The sequence below is a fragment of the Ictalurus furcatus genome, chromosome 19 (genome assembly GCF_023375685.1).
Source record: "Ictalurus furcatus strain D&B chromosome 19, Billie_1.0, whole genome shotgun sequence".
Taxonomy (NCBI): Eukaryota; Metazoa; Chordata; class Actinopteri; order Siluriformes; family Ictaluridae; genus Ictalurus; species Ictalurus furcatus.
The window spans coordinates 17,146,078-17,161,286 of NC_071273.1; positions in this window are offsets into that span (position 1 = coordinate 17,146,078).

The window sequence follows — 15,209 nt, forward strand, 5'->3', positions numbered from 1 at the left end:
TAAAATACCTTTAAAAAAAAATTTTAATGCAGAGAACATGGTATTTGCACAGAGCTGATGAGGTGGCTGTTAAGTTTCTTGAGGTCTACTTTGTGGCCACAAAGCACCTCGTGTCAACTTTTTTTGTTTTTTGTTTTTTGTTTTTTAATGACTGAGAAAGAGGAATCAATTGAATTAGACCACTGTGACCACAGAATACTAAGCATGGACATTGTTCATCTTCAGTAAGCACTTTATCCTGGTCAAGGATAAAGATCAGTTTATGTAGCCTATCCTGGGAACACGGGGTACAAGGTAGTGTTACAGTAGTTGTAGTACATGCTCAAGAAGTTGCTAGAAGTTATAGGCAGATTTACATATTCGTTGAACTGTCATGATCATCAAAACGGGTTACGTGAAGGAGGAAGATTTTCTTAAGACTGATTAGAGGGCCACGGTCCAGATGTGCATCCAGGAAAGTACTTCACTGTTCCTCCTAAACCATGCACACCAAAAACCATACCAGAGCTGATCATTGTAACCTATGAAAAATGGGTCAGATGACTGCTTTACAGGCGCATAGGGCCAAATGCTGTAATAAATAAATAAAAATGTGTATGTGAGTTGATGAGTGAGATGAAACACTGGTACACTGTGATTGTAAAATCACTGGAACTCAATCTCAGAGAAGCTGGAGTAAACCCACACAGACGCATGGATTAACCTAAGATTAGAATCGACACCTGACTCGAGCTGTATCCACTTCACCTCTGTGTCACCCAGCATACAACAACTTTCTCTTTATTGATATATCTTGGCATATACAAATAGCATACAGTTTATTTGTGTGCATGGTAATGGAGAGTAGGCGTAGGCCTACAGGGGAATCGAGAATGTAAGTAATTACAAAAGAGATTCAAAATTGAATTTGATACGGGGATAAAGGGACTATCGTTTGCTCTCAAGTCTCACGACATGATCCCTAGCATAAAATGCCGTAATGTGTTAAGGTCTCTAAATATTTGGCCTATATATTATTTTAAATAGAGACATTATATCCATCCATTTTCTGTACCACTTATCCTATACAGGGTAGCAGGGAGTCTATCCCAGGGGACTCTGGGAACAAGGTCGGGGACACCCTGGACAGGGTGCTAATCCATCACAGGGCACAGTCTCATACCCACACTACAGATAGTGTGAAAATTCCAGTCAGCCTATAACGCAGGTCTTTGGACTTACGCAGGGCAGAAGTGGGAATTGAACCCCCAACCCTGGAGGTGTGAGGCAAACCTGCTAACCACTAAGCTACTTTGCCCCGCCTTCAAGACATTATATTTAACTCAAATGAAAGTGGATCTACTGAGAACGGGGCAATGGTGGCTTGACTGTTAAGGCTCCGGGTTACTGATCGGAAGGTCGGGGTTCAAACCCCAGCATGCCAGGCATGGGTTACTGATCAGAAGGTCAGGGTTCAAGCCCCAGCACTGCCAGCCTCTGGGTTACTGATTGGAAGGTCGGGGTTCAAGCCCCAGCACTGCCAGGCTCTAGGATACTGATCGGAAGGTCAGGGTTCAAACCCCAGCATGCCAAGCTCTGTGTTACTGATCGGAAGGTCGGGGTTCAAACCCCAGCATGCCAAGCTCTGTGTTACTGATCGGAAGGTTGGGGTTCAAACCCTAGCACTGCCAAGCTCTGGGTTATTGATCGGAAGGTCGGGGTTCAAGCCCCAGCACTGACAGGCTCTGGGTTACTGATCGGAAGGTCGGGGTTCAAGCCCCAGCACTGCCAGGCTCTGGGTTATTGATCGGAAGGTCGGGGGTTCAACCTTGAGCAAGGCCCTTAACCCTATCTGCTCCAGGGGTGCCGCATCATGGCTGACCCCAACCTCCTAACATGCTGGAATATGCAAAGAAAAAAAGAATTTCACTGTGATGTATATCTGATCAATAAAGCTCGTTATGTTCATACTTTCAGCATTGCTTGTCATTTTATTCAGAGTATCTACTTTGTTTTATCCTTATCAAACCTCATCAAACATGCGTACAATTTGTATTACATCCTTGAACTGTTTTGTTTCTGTTTACAGAAACAAACATAAAGCCAACAGGAAAAAAGTCAGCTTCCTTTTGCCGTTATCAGGAACTATCAGCTTGAGGGCATCTGCGTCGGTGCATTTGTGGCTTAATGTTTTTGAAAAGGCATTTTGATTCCGCATTATGGAAAAAGCCTCCAGCTATGACTTTGCATAATATTGCTTTGTGGTGCTAGAGTTAGCCACAGAGTGGCAGTGCTGCTTTATTGGAAGAGTAACGCCTGTGTTTCTGTCTGGTGTTAATATATGACCACAGAGTCTGTATCGCAGTGTTTACAACATGGGCTGGTTTGTGTGAATTGGTTCAGCCAATGTTTTGCTGTATAACCTGGTTAACCTAAAATGACTGGCTTGGGGCATTGATTTTCTCTTTCATTTGGAGTTTATTAATCATTCATAAATGACAGAGGTCACCATGTTTGGTTTGCGCTTTACCTCTTATGGTGTACAGGTAGTTCCGTACATGTCTCTAATTTATAACCCGAGTTGCTTGCTTTATTTGTGTGTGTGTTTGTTCACATGTTAGTTTGACTAACATTTCTCTGGTTTATAAGTTCAGAGCTACAAGGCTTTATCCTAGAGCATATACTTTTTTTCTCTATATACAGTATGCCACCTCTGCATACAGTTATTCATAAAAAAGGGGTTTAGCGTTCACTGATTCCACAGCTCTGTGTTTCAGCAAAGCCAGATCACAGACACAAGCTTAATAATGAATGTGGAAAGGACTTTAGACACTGGATCCTGAGTAACTTCCTCATACTTGATTCAAACAATACAGAAGTACTTTGACTAGATTAAGTAAGCTTTCTAATTATGCAGTAACTCTAGATGGCCTTTCAGTTCCATCATGTGTAGTGTTGAAAGACTGTGGTGTGATTGTTGACAATATAAATAAAATTACATTTACATTTATTCACTTAGCAGACGCTTTTATCCAAAGCGACTTACAAATGAGAAAGATACAAGCAAAATTAAACTGAAGTTCACCGAAGATGTTTTCTCATACTGTACAACTGTGATATCTAGGCAACATAAGCACATAGCCAGGCGGCTAGTTCACTGCTGTAAAGTAAATTAGCTCACATCTGTCGCATGTAAACACAAATTTGAGTCCAGGTTTCTAGTCTTGATCTGAATTATCAGTTGGTCAGATTTATTTGATATTGGGTAAACCTGCTCAAATATACCACAATTCTGTTTTCTTTTTGTCTAACAACATGCTTTTAATCTGTATATTATTAAGCTTAGATCATGTAGAGCATCTGCAATACAAGTTGCTGTGAATGAGCGGTTGCTATAGAAACGGTAATGTATTATAACACTAACGAGCGCATTGATATAAACCTGTAGTTTGAATGACAGCTCGGTACTCTCAGAGCTGCTGTTATAGAAAATGAATCAGATTGGGGAATTCAACAGCGCTGTGGTATAAATTTCATTTTTATAACCACAGTACAATAAAAAGGCAGGAGAGAGAAAGGAATTTTCTACAGAAGGGATTTTCTAGGTAACATATGTTTGTGCTACTCTGCAGTAGTAAATCACATTTTGTCTCAAATTGATGGGTTGTCTTGTATAATGGGGGGGGGGGTGGATGTCTGATATCTCTGTGTGTGGTTGTGAATGGACAAGTCTAAACTATATAGGTTGCATAAGGGTAACAGTTCAGTGAAGGTGATTATGGAGAAAAGACAGATCATTAATATTCACGTAATCTCCATGTTCTTATGTGTACAGTGTGCTGATTTATATTTGTACTGAAAAGAGATTAAAGAGTAACGTGCAAATATAAGTAGATGATTCCAAATAAACTTGCATTGATTTGTGACTTAGATTATTGAGGACAGCAGGATTAAATTACATTTACACAATATCCTATTATCTCAAATATAACCAACCCATCAGCCATAAAGAAATGTGCATAGTGTCTGAAGTTTGTAGTAGTGGTGCTAGAAATGTTGAGCACCATATCCTTGTAAGCTCCAGCACCAAATAAAAGAAGCTCATGTTGGAAACCAAACTTGCCTTGGGTCATGAACAATGTTTGACCTGCATGCACTATTCTCATAAAGACTCATCCCTTCCCCTCAATGGAGAATGATGACGACATGGAAATAAATGGATGTTTTTGAGTCAAATGGAGAACATTGCTATTCATTTTTAAGAGTAACTCCCAATGAATCAGGACTACACATCAGTTTATACGTCATGTGCGGTATGTTGTTAAGCTATCATGAATTATGCATTTGAAATTGGAAAAAATTCAACAAAACACTTTTCAGATCTTGCCTCTGTAAAACAAGGAACAAAGTTTGCCTGGAGTTTTTGATTGTTTAAATGCAATATGTGTAAACTAGATATATTATGACAGGCGTTTGGTGGAAAAATCAGTTACGTTTCATGCCATGAATTGCATATCATTTTAGTTTTATTCATATCTAAATGGCAGTTTATTCCCAAAGTAACAAGCAAATTATGCCACAAAAATGTCGCTATATTAGGAGTATTGAAATTAAGAATGCATTCTCTTCATTTTCTGGCTCCCACCTTATATTATACATAATTGCATCAGTAGTAGTAAAATGTTATATGGTGTCATGCATTAGTCATCATCATGGTCTTTCTAAAAATAAATAATAATAAATAAATAAACTGTAGAATTTTGATGCCATAGCATGTAGGCCTCATGTGACCAAGCCACTTTCTGAGCATTTTATTTTGATCTTGATATTCAAGGCTGTACCAGTGTTCCTCTAAATTTCAACACTGGTGTACAATTTGAAAGTCGTATAAAAAGTGTCATAACTCCTTTTAGGTTCTTGCACTTTCATCATAACCAAAGTTCAAACTTTTTCTAGATTCACTGTACAGATTTTCAGGCTGTCTCAGGAAAAGGGAAAATATAAAAGGGCTTTAGGGCTAGTGCTGACAATAAGGGAAAGTCTAAACACCACAGATTCAGAACAGATTTGTCTTGGGTCTGATAATAGATTTAAACAATGGTCATGTCTTTATTGTGTTTACAACATGTATAGACTAATATTCACTACATTTGAAAAGTTTTTTGTATGTTTGCAAAATTTTTCTGGTTGATTCTACATTCATTACAGCATCATTTTAGTCATACAGAGTCTTCATAATTTACCCACCCACATTAGGAAAATGATGATATTCCTGATGGTTTTGTCTTTCTTCCTCTTATTCTGCATTAATATTGTTTGTATTAATCACTTAATGCCTACATGAGAGCTAACTAAATCTCCACAGTTATTAGCTAGCTTCAATGCTTGACATCTATATTTTTTAGTTGCCTAGCTGCAAGAGCCCCATGATCTTACACACTTGAATGGTTCCATTTCAATTCATTTACATTTTATTTGTATAGTACTTTCAACAATACATATGGTCCCAAAGCAGCTTCACAGACATGGGCAAGAGACAAAAGTTGCAAGGAAAAACGCCCTGCTATAACACGAGGAAGAAACCAGACTCTTCTGGGTGACACCGGTTAGCGAATGTAGTAATCATTACTCTTCCTCTCTAACTGCATGCTAAAAAGGCAAACACTACCAAGTGTGTTGAAAGGATGTTCAGTATGAGTATATTGTGTATGAGACTTGGGATGAAAACAAAACTGTCATTATGATTCCAGCAGCAGTTTTTAGAAAGCACAAATATACAGTAAAACAATTGTACACTTGCACCATTATACTGCCTCCAGAATACCCATAATCTTAAAAAAAAAAAAATAATAAATAAATAAATCCTGAATTTCCAAACATTTCCTGGTCTAGAAATAATATTTTAGAAATAAATTCCAAATTTACTAGACTTGTGCACAAAAAAATTCTATTCATGTTTTTGTTTTGTTTTGTTTTTTAAATCTGAACTCGTTTGGTGCCTCAAGAATTTCTGAACAACAGCTACAGTTACGTTTACATTTATTCATTTAGCACACGCTTTTATCCAAAGCAACTTACAAATGAGAAAATACAAGCAAAGTTGTGGAGTTGTGCTCATAAATTTACATACCCCTTGCAGAATCTGCAAACAATTAATAATTTTTTATAATTCATTTTTATTAATAATTCATTAAAATTGCATTTTGCTTTTTATTTTGTTCTGCCATGAATAAGCTATTTCACATAACAGATGTGTTCATATAGTCCACAAGACACAATAATAACTGAATTTACACAAATGAACCAGTTCAAAAGTTTACATACGCTTGATTATTAATCCCGCGTGTTGTTACCTGGATGATCCATGACTGTGTTTATGTTCTGTGATAGTTGTTCATGAGTCCCTTGTTTGTCCTGAGAAGTTAAACTGCCCACTGTTCTTCAGAAAAATCCTCCAGGTCCTGCACATTCTTTACTTTTCCAGCATCTTCTGCATATTTGACCCCTTTCCAACAGCGACTGTATGATGTTGAGATCCATCTTTTCACACTGAGGACAACTGAGGGACTCGTACATGACTATTACAAAATGTGCAAACATTCACTGATGCTCAAGAAAGCAACACGATACATTAAGGGCCACTTTTCACTTTTCACTTTTCTCTCTTAATTCATACTCTATTATAGTCTCAATGTACCACAGAATGTTATAGAAATGATATTTACAAGTTACAGCATTCTTGAGCAACTTTGAGTTATTTATCTAGCTTATGAGCTATTAAAACCCTCAGTTGACATGTTTTACCTTCTGAGCCATAGCCACTCTGACCTGTTTCATGTTTCGTAACTACTAATGGAAAGCATCAGATCCTTATCATGCACGAAATCTTCCTGCTTCCTTGGAAGTGTTTTTTCACTACTTCACATTGGAAACTCTGAATATTTTCTATTTAATAAGATCCAGTCAGGGATAATAAACATCAGTGGTCCCTCTGGCGCCTACATTTGTCTTCCACCAACATGGATATGATCCAAATCATGATAACTTTCCTCTCGTTCGAGGACATAGCGATAGGCTTTTTAACGGAAAACACTTTCCCTGTTGTCACATGCAGGAGCATTGTGTTTGTTACAGAGGTTTGTGTAGTGATTCTGACACTATTAAGAACATCCTGAGTGTTTGCTCTTTATGCATACACACCATACAGTCAACTCTAGAAATATTGGCACTGTTCACGCAATGTCCATAATTGTGAAAATACAATGCTACACTATGCAGCATTTTACTGCTAACACGTACATTTTTTCAAACTGACAGCAGCACTGGATAAAGGTCACAGTTCGGAAGCGATGAATCATTCTTCAGTATTCATCTAATGCACCCCCACCCACCCACCCCCTGTAGAGTGTCCTACTTGCTGACCTTCATGTGGAGCTTGTGGTGACGTAGGTCAGTGAAAAACCAATGCTCCAACCTCCTGCTGCTTCCAGCCATGAGCCAGATCAAACAGTGGAGTCAGGACTGAGGCTCACATCCGTGACAGTGTGACGGTGCGACGCTTCACTCGCCTGCCCTCTGAGTCTGTTGATGTCTCTGGGCATTAGGTGACCTCATTTTCAATAATCAACAATAGTGATTTAAAATATATATATATATATATATATATATATATATATATATATATATATATATATATATATATATATATATATATATATATAGTGCACTTTTCTTGCAGTATCTTTTTCAAATTCAAAGAAATGCACTGACGGGTTTGCAGCTAATGAAGAATCACACAGCTGGGAAGGGAACATGACCTTATATTCTCAATTTAACTATGTTTTAATGTTTCTTGTCCTTTTTTAAATAGCCATAAAATTCTACAAGAAAGTTGGTTGTAGTGTGTTTTTATTTGACTTACATTTTATACTTTTACTTCAGTTACCTACCAGTTCATGAGCTCCTTGGACTTAATAGTAAACTAATTACTTGGCAGTTACCAAGCAGACCATTGAATTCCCAAAAAATCACTTAATCACTCACTTTCATTAACTGCTTTATTCTGGTCAGGGTCCAGATCCTATCCTGGGAACAAAATAGGCGAAGTGGTAATACACCCTGGCTGGGATGCCAGTCCATACCCATATACACCTAGAGGCAGTTTAGCCTAGCCCATCCACCTACTAGCATGCTTTGGAAGATGGGAGGAAACCCATACAGACATGGGGAGAACATGCAAAAAAAATACACCAAAAATACACTAACCAGAGCTCAACATTATTATTTACTGTTCCTTTTTATTCTTTAAACTTCTCATGTTTACTATTTTATTAATTCCAGGACATTTAGTCATTTATCTATTTACTAATCTCAATGGGTGGGGTGTGTCCAAAATATAGGCATTTGACAGGTCCAGAGTGGTTGAATCTGATATTGACAGAATAAAGCAATCAAAAGTGTCAGCACTGACCATCCTGCTTATTAAAATGGCAGTTGAACCCATGCTCTCACTACTGTCATTCCACCATACACCTTGTTTCTCTATTTTTGTATACCTTATGGGACGTGCTGGGAAATTAATTTTGAGAATTCCATAGCAGACATCCTCTGTTCACTTATTTGCTAGTTGTATTTAGAAACAGGTTGCGCAATGGGGATCTGATTTCACTGTCCGACACTAATGACCTCTTTCCTTCTGGTTCTGTCTGCATTTAGCAATATATCTTTATATGGAGTTTTCATTCCTTTTTGTTTCTAGATTTCTTAAAATAACAGTGTGTGTGTGTGTGTGTGTGTGTGTATATATATATATATATATATATATATATATATATATATATATATATATGTATGTGTATATATATATATATATATATATATATATATATATATATATATACACACATACATATATATATAAATAATATATACACACACATACACACACACACAATTGCAGCTTCAAGATAGGGAGGACGATGCTAGCTTCTGGCTTGGGGGGAGTTTGGAGTGTTTGGAGACATGTATGATGAATGGAGATTTAAAACAGTTCCCTCTGGCAGCCAGCCTTGTTTTTGTATATTATTTGGGGGGGGGGGGGGGTGAGAGATATCTTATGAAAGCATGGATTCCAACTCCGTAAGCTCCAATGTTCAGCACCAGGAAACAATAACAACCTCTTTATCTCCATATTCTTACAGTGACCTCCAAGATGGAGTCACATGAAAGAAAGAGTGTGTTACAAAAGCCAGTCCTGTGAATCAGCACTAAGCAAGAAATATTTCCTTTAATAAAAGAAGGCCTTCTCCCTTTATATCACTGGTTCTTCCACAGAGACATTGTCAGGACTGTGTGGGACAAATCTAAGGTATACACTGAAAAGATGCACTTGAGCATGGACAAGCAGGGTAACAGTTTTCACACGGAAAGTCTTTTTAACCCTGTGAAGGCTGACACATCAAATAATAGCCAGAAAAATCTAATTTTTTAAAAGTCTTTATTGGACCTTTTGCCAAAATACAAAAATGATGTTTTTTTAAATATCATTTACTTATATCTTTTTTTAATCATATTTGATTTATCGGGCATTTATGGCAATTTATTGCTCACAACAATGTTTATTTTAGAAACACGAATATTGTTCATTTCATTTGGAACATATCAGTTTTAAAAGGAAAAAAAACGGAATCTTTTTATAACCTTTTTATTTCATTTTGAACACTATACGCCTTTGCCATCTAAAAATACACAAAAAAAAACTAATGAATTTCTTCTCTGAATTGGTCAATATAACATACAGATTATTATAGCCAAGGAATTCTTTTAGTGAAAATCAGTGAGAAAAAGACAATTATTATCAAGTGAGCCATTGCAACATGCAAGTGATTATCTGAGAGCAGGTTACATACAGTGGTGCTTGAAAGTTTGTGAACCCTTTAGAATTTTCTATATTTTTGCATAAATAAGAGCTAAAACATCTTCAGATTTTCACACAAGTCTTAGAAGTAGATAAAGAGAATACAATTAAAAAAGAGACAAAATATTATACTTGGTCATTTATTTATTGAGGAAAATTATCTAATATTACATATCCGTAAGTGGCAAAAGTATGTGAACCTTTGTTTTCAGTATCCGGTGTGACCCCCTTGTGCAGCAATAACTGCAACTAAACATTTCCGGTAACTGTTGATCAGTCCTGTACATCAGCTTGGAGGAATTTTAGCCCGTTTCTCAGTACAGACTATCTTCAACTCTGGGATGTTGGTGGGTTTCCTCACATGAACTGCTTACTTCAGGTCTTCCACAGCATTTCTATTGGATTAAGGTCAGGACTTTCATTTGGCCATTCCAAAACATTACATTTATTCTTCTTTAACCATTCTTTGGTAGAATGACTTGTGTACTTGGGTTCATTGGGGTATGAGTTTAAGGGTTAATTAAGTAATGAAAACTGTGTATTTGGCATTGTGGTAGGCGTAAGACCGATTGCACCATGGATTGCAATACAATGACGATTGAGGGATTTATTACCTTATATACCTGCTGTATTACATACCATTCTCAACACGATTTTACTATAAAATAAGGTATGCAATGTTAAGTAATTATAAGTTGCTTCAATAGAGTAAATATTCATATTGAAATATTACTAACAATATAAATGTTATTCTTGCTGTAACTTTTTTTTCAAAATTAGCAAAGATTTCCCTGCCAAAATCTTGAGTCGTTACATGAAAGCAGACATTTTGGATATGGCGTTCAAAGGCCTGCTACTGCCTGTAGTGCACAGATAATCCACCAGAAGGCAGATTGTGTCATGTGTCAGATTGCATACAACAGGTTTTTCAGGAAAGTATTGATCATGTTGACAACGTAGAGGTCTCAGAAACTCATGTAGCAAATATGATAAAAGTGGCGCTACAGGTTTACATGGCACCAAGGATTATTCTCATAAAAATGTAAGTAAATATTTCTGGTTTTAAAATTTACTCCAACCTGGGTGAATCAATTTTTTTGTTTACTTTTAGAAAAATTTTTGCTTATCTACTTCATGCTAGAAAGCTCAAATAAACTACATAAGTCTCAACACTGTAAAAAAAAAAAAAAATACTAATAATAATCTAAAAGTTATCATTACTACTTAATGGCCACTAACACTTTAATGCTGCGTCGCAATTCGCCTACCATCCGTCCTAAATATTATCTGAGATTAGAATCAGTGTGTCCCAAATTGTAGAATGTTGAAATGAGAAACCAAAAGGTACCCAGATGGTCTACTATTTTTGGTAGATTTTGGATCCACGGACACTTTTTCAGATCAATACTCCTTGCATGAGGAAGAAAGAGTTTTGTGATGGTGTGCGTCACCGAATTCAACCTGCAAACATAGTGGATGAGAGTAACGTTGTTGATGCGTCTTCAGTATTTAAGTGTAAGTTTAAAGTTTTTATATTAATTATATGAATTATATAGCATAAATTTTATAATTAATTATAAATGAAGAAAAGCTGAAATGCAACGAGGAGTTTGTTTACAATGACTGTGTGTGTAACTAGGCAACAACCTTCTCTTCCATTACATGTTAAAATGTCCCAGTACTTGCATACTCTTTTGCTACACACTCAAAAGTATGTACTTTTGTTTCACAGAAAGAGTACATACTTTTAGTGCATAGTATAAGTATTTAAGAGAATTTGGATGCAGCTGAAATCTTCTCCACAAGGCCCTTGTTTTGATCAGTTCATCTTGGTCTCCAATCAACTAGCGAGTGTGCCTTCCATTTGGCTGGTATAAAAGCCTGCAGCTACACCCGCTCTTTGTGGATAAGATTGAAGGGGACCCCCCTCTCTTAAACGGTTCTAACCAAAAACAGTACTCCTGTGGGTAAGTGCACTTTCATCAGCCTTAATAAACACTGAACTGGCACAACCCAAAATATTTACTTAACTGATTGGTTAAGCCATACACCTGCCTGAGAAACACAGAGAGTGAACAAAGAAAACTTTATTGGAATAATTGATCTTTCAAAACATTTCATACTGCAATAGCCTTAGGCCTTAAAGCCAACACAAGACAATATTGAAGATAACCCATCTATAAGACTGAAAGTTAAATCAGTTTAAAATGCAATGACGCCCCCAATGTAGTGTGCAATCGGTTCAAGTAAACATTCTTTCTTTCTTTTTTTTTTCAGTTTTGTTAACACTTTCAAAATAGTATTAAATTTAGTGCAATAAAAAAAGCAAAACATACAAACACATAGACTTTGGGTTTCAGCCACATATGAGTAGGTGAGCCAACGCCACAGACGGCTGCACCAGCTCCACATGGTTCCTATTTTTGAAATGTTTGCTGAGAGATTTTCACCTGTATCCACATTTAAATTTCTGATTTTTCATTTTCACCTCTTCTGCATCTTCTAAAAGCTATTTTAATAACTTAATTAATACCACTAACACCTTAATTGTTTCCAACCAGTAGTAGCAATCTAATGTGAAAATGCACTTACATCAACCTTAAATTTAAAATAAAAAAATTAAACCCAATAAAGAAAGTTAAATATACACTTTGGGGTTTTAGCTGCAAATTTGTATTCATTAATTTAGTGCAGAACTTAAAGCAAGTATTTCTATTTTCTTTTCAGTGTAAAAATCACAGATTTGGTTTTGTCAGTAATAATTACTGAACCACTGAATCCTTTTTCCCAGTGTACACAATCTGAGGCCTGAATTTACAACAATTCTGCATCCTAACACCTCTTCTTTCTGCTCCCGTTAGGGGTCACCACAGCATATCATCCATCTCCATTATGGAAATCCGACTTATGATCCGCGTATTTGAATTGGCACAGGTTTTACGCTGGATGCCCTTCCTGACGCAACCCTCCCATTTTATCCGGCCTTGGGCTTGAGAGTGCAATGCAAGCTTGGGCTTGCACTAGCTTGTGCAATCCCATTGGCTGGGTTTGGTAAGAGTCAAGCTCTCTCGACTGAGCTAGCCGGGCACTCTGCATGCTAACACTTAAAAAACTACATGCAAACTGATTTACTGTTGACGTCTACAGTATGTAGGATTGTATCTTTTATATGCTTACTGAATTTGGGTCATTTCCACCAAAAAGGTATAAAATACAGGGTGGTGTCGGTGCAAATAGATTATCCTGCAGTGACATTCCCCAGCCTAAAACTGTTTGAGCAAATTAATATGACTGATGCGCAGGTATTAAATTTGTGGAATTTATGGCTCCTGAGGGCTGAGGAAAGGTTTTCTTTACATATATTTTATCAACTGAACACACGTTTCATTTGAACTTTTTTATTATATTGTATAATTATAATTATGTAATTGTGCACATATATGTTGTACATACAACCAACTTTAAAATGAGTCAGACAAAGGCATAAAGCTATAATTCAAAGAAGCTCTATTCATTATACAAGAAACATTCCTGTTATCATGAATTGGTATTTATTTTTCTTTCAAGCAGCAGCACTAGTCTGAAGAAAAAATGTGCAGATTATTTTATACACATTAGAGACCCTACTTTTTTTTTTTATGCCAGTATACTGTAATATATGCTACTTATTCTTTTTCTCTCTCATGTTTAATCTCAGTTTAATCTCATGTTGCATTTCTTTGAGTAATATACTGTATACTACATACTTTTGTCTCTTTAACTAATACCATTAATTCCGTAGTCTCAGTTTCCAGAAGCACTTTTTAAAATCTGACCTTGCTACAGCTATTGAGAACAATAACGCTCACAAAAAGCCTGATTTACATACTGTTTTCTGAATTTTGTTTGCATGTTGATTAAATTTACACTATTATTATTTGTAATTCACCCACATTATCCCCCCTGACTACATGTGTAATTTATATGATGTCATGAACGAGCAAATTATTACTTTTTACTTAATAAATCATGGTCTTAGTTTGTTTTTGCCTTCACACCTGCTTTTCAAGCCCCAATGCTATGCAATGGATATGACGGGGAGTTTTTCCTTGCCACTTTCAGCTCAGTCTTTCTCATAAGGGATCTAAATCCACATCTGGATTTCTGCAAAGCTGCTTTGTGATAATGTCTGTCGTTCAATGTGCTATACATACAATTAAATTAAACTGATATCAGGTTTTGTTTGGGTTGATGTCTGTAAATAAAATGCCATGCGCCTTCCTCTGCTCTGTGCTAATAAACAGTATGAATGGGTAAAGCCTACATCCTTGATGTCATGTTTTGGCTGAGTAGATGAAGCTCAGTGATTACAGATGTAATGAGTTAAAGATATCTCTGCTTATTCTGTCTGGTATGTTTCCCCTCTAGCACGAACACTCACGGCCAGCAGAATCCTTTGAGCTATAAAATACTCCTACACTCATTCATACATAATGTAGAAGCTTTAGGTTGTAACATGGTCGAGTTTTACCTTGGGTGCTTACACTGTGCATGTATCATTTTCTTTTATCATGTAGTTTTTTTTCTTCTGGTTTGAGTGGTGTCTGTTTTGTGTGATGCAGTATATTTAGTAAAGCTTAGACGTCACGCAAACGTACCGTAGCGTGCCATTTTGGGAACGTTGAATGATATCTTGTGGTTGCCTTTGCCACGTAATTATGCCCTGGGCATAATCCATGTTTACTAGTTCTCGTGCATCGGTCTGGAGGGATTGTTTTTTCCCATTCATTTCTACAAACACAGGTTGTAGTCAAAATGTTGTTTCCCACCCAGTGAGAGAATAAGCAGTTTTGGGTGTTTTTGGTATTCTGATTGGATGGTTTGCTTTGCTTTTGTAACACTATTTACCATTGAAGACAAGAAGTAAAATGAAAAGTTAACAACATAAAGGTAACTACAGAAACGGCGTTTGTATTAAAATGTAGTGTAAATGCACATTGCATTCTGATTAACAGCAATCCAGGCACAGTACTGTGCCATATTGTACATCATCTTTTCTTTGTGTGCAGATTAGTTTTTGTTCTTTTTCTAAACATCAATGATCAAAAGGAGACAAAAATAGAGCCATAACCTTGAAGCCAAATGAATTTTCATGTTTGAGTGGCACTCGGTTCAAAAGGGTGCATGGGTGCATTTGTATGTAAAAAAGCATCACTGTGCTTTCATCTTTTTGCCCAACGTCTTCGTGTTACACAGTACTTTGTACTGACGAGTGTATAAGCTGACCTCATTATAGCCAACAAAACTTCTCTACATTTATTAATTCGGCAGTGAG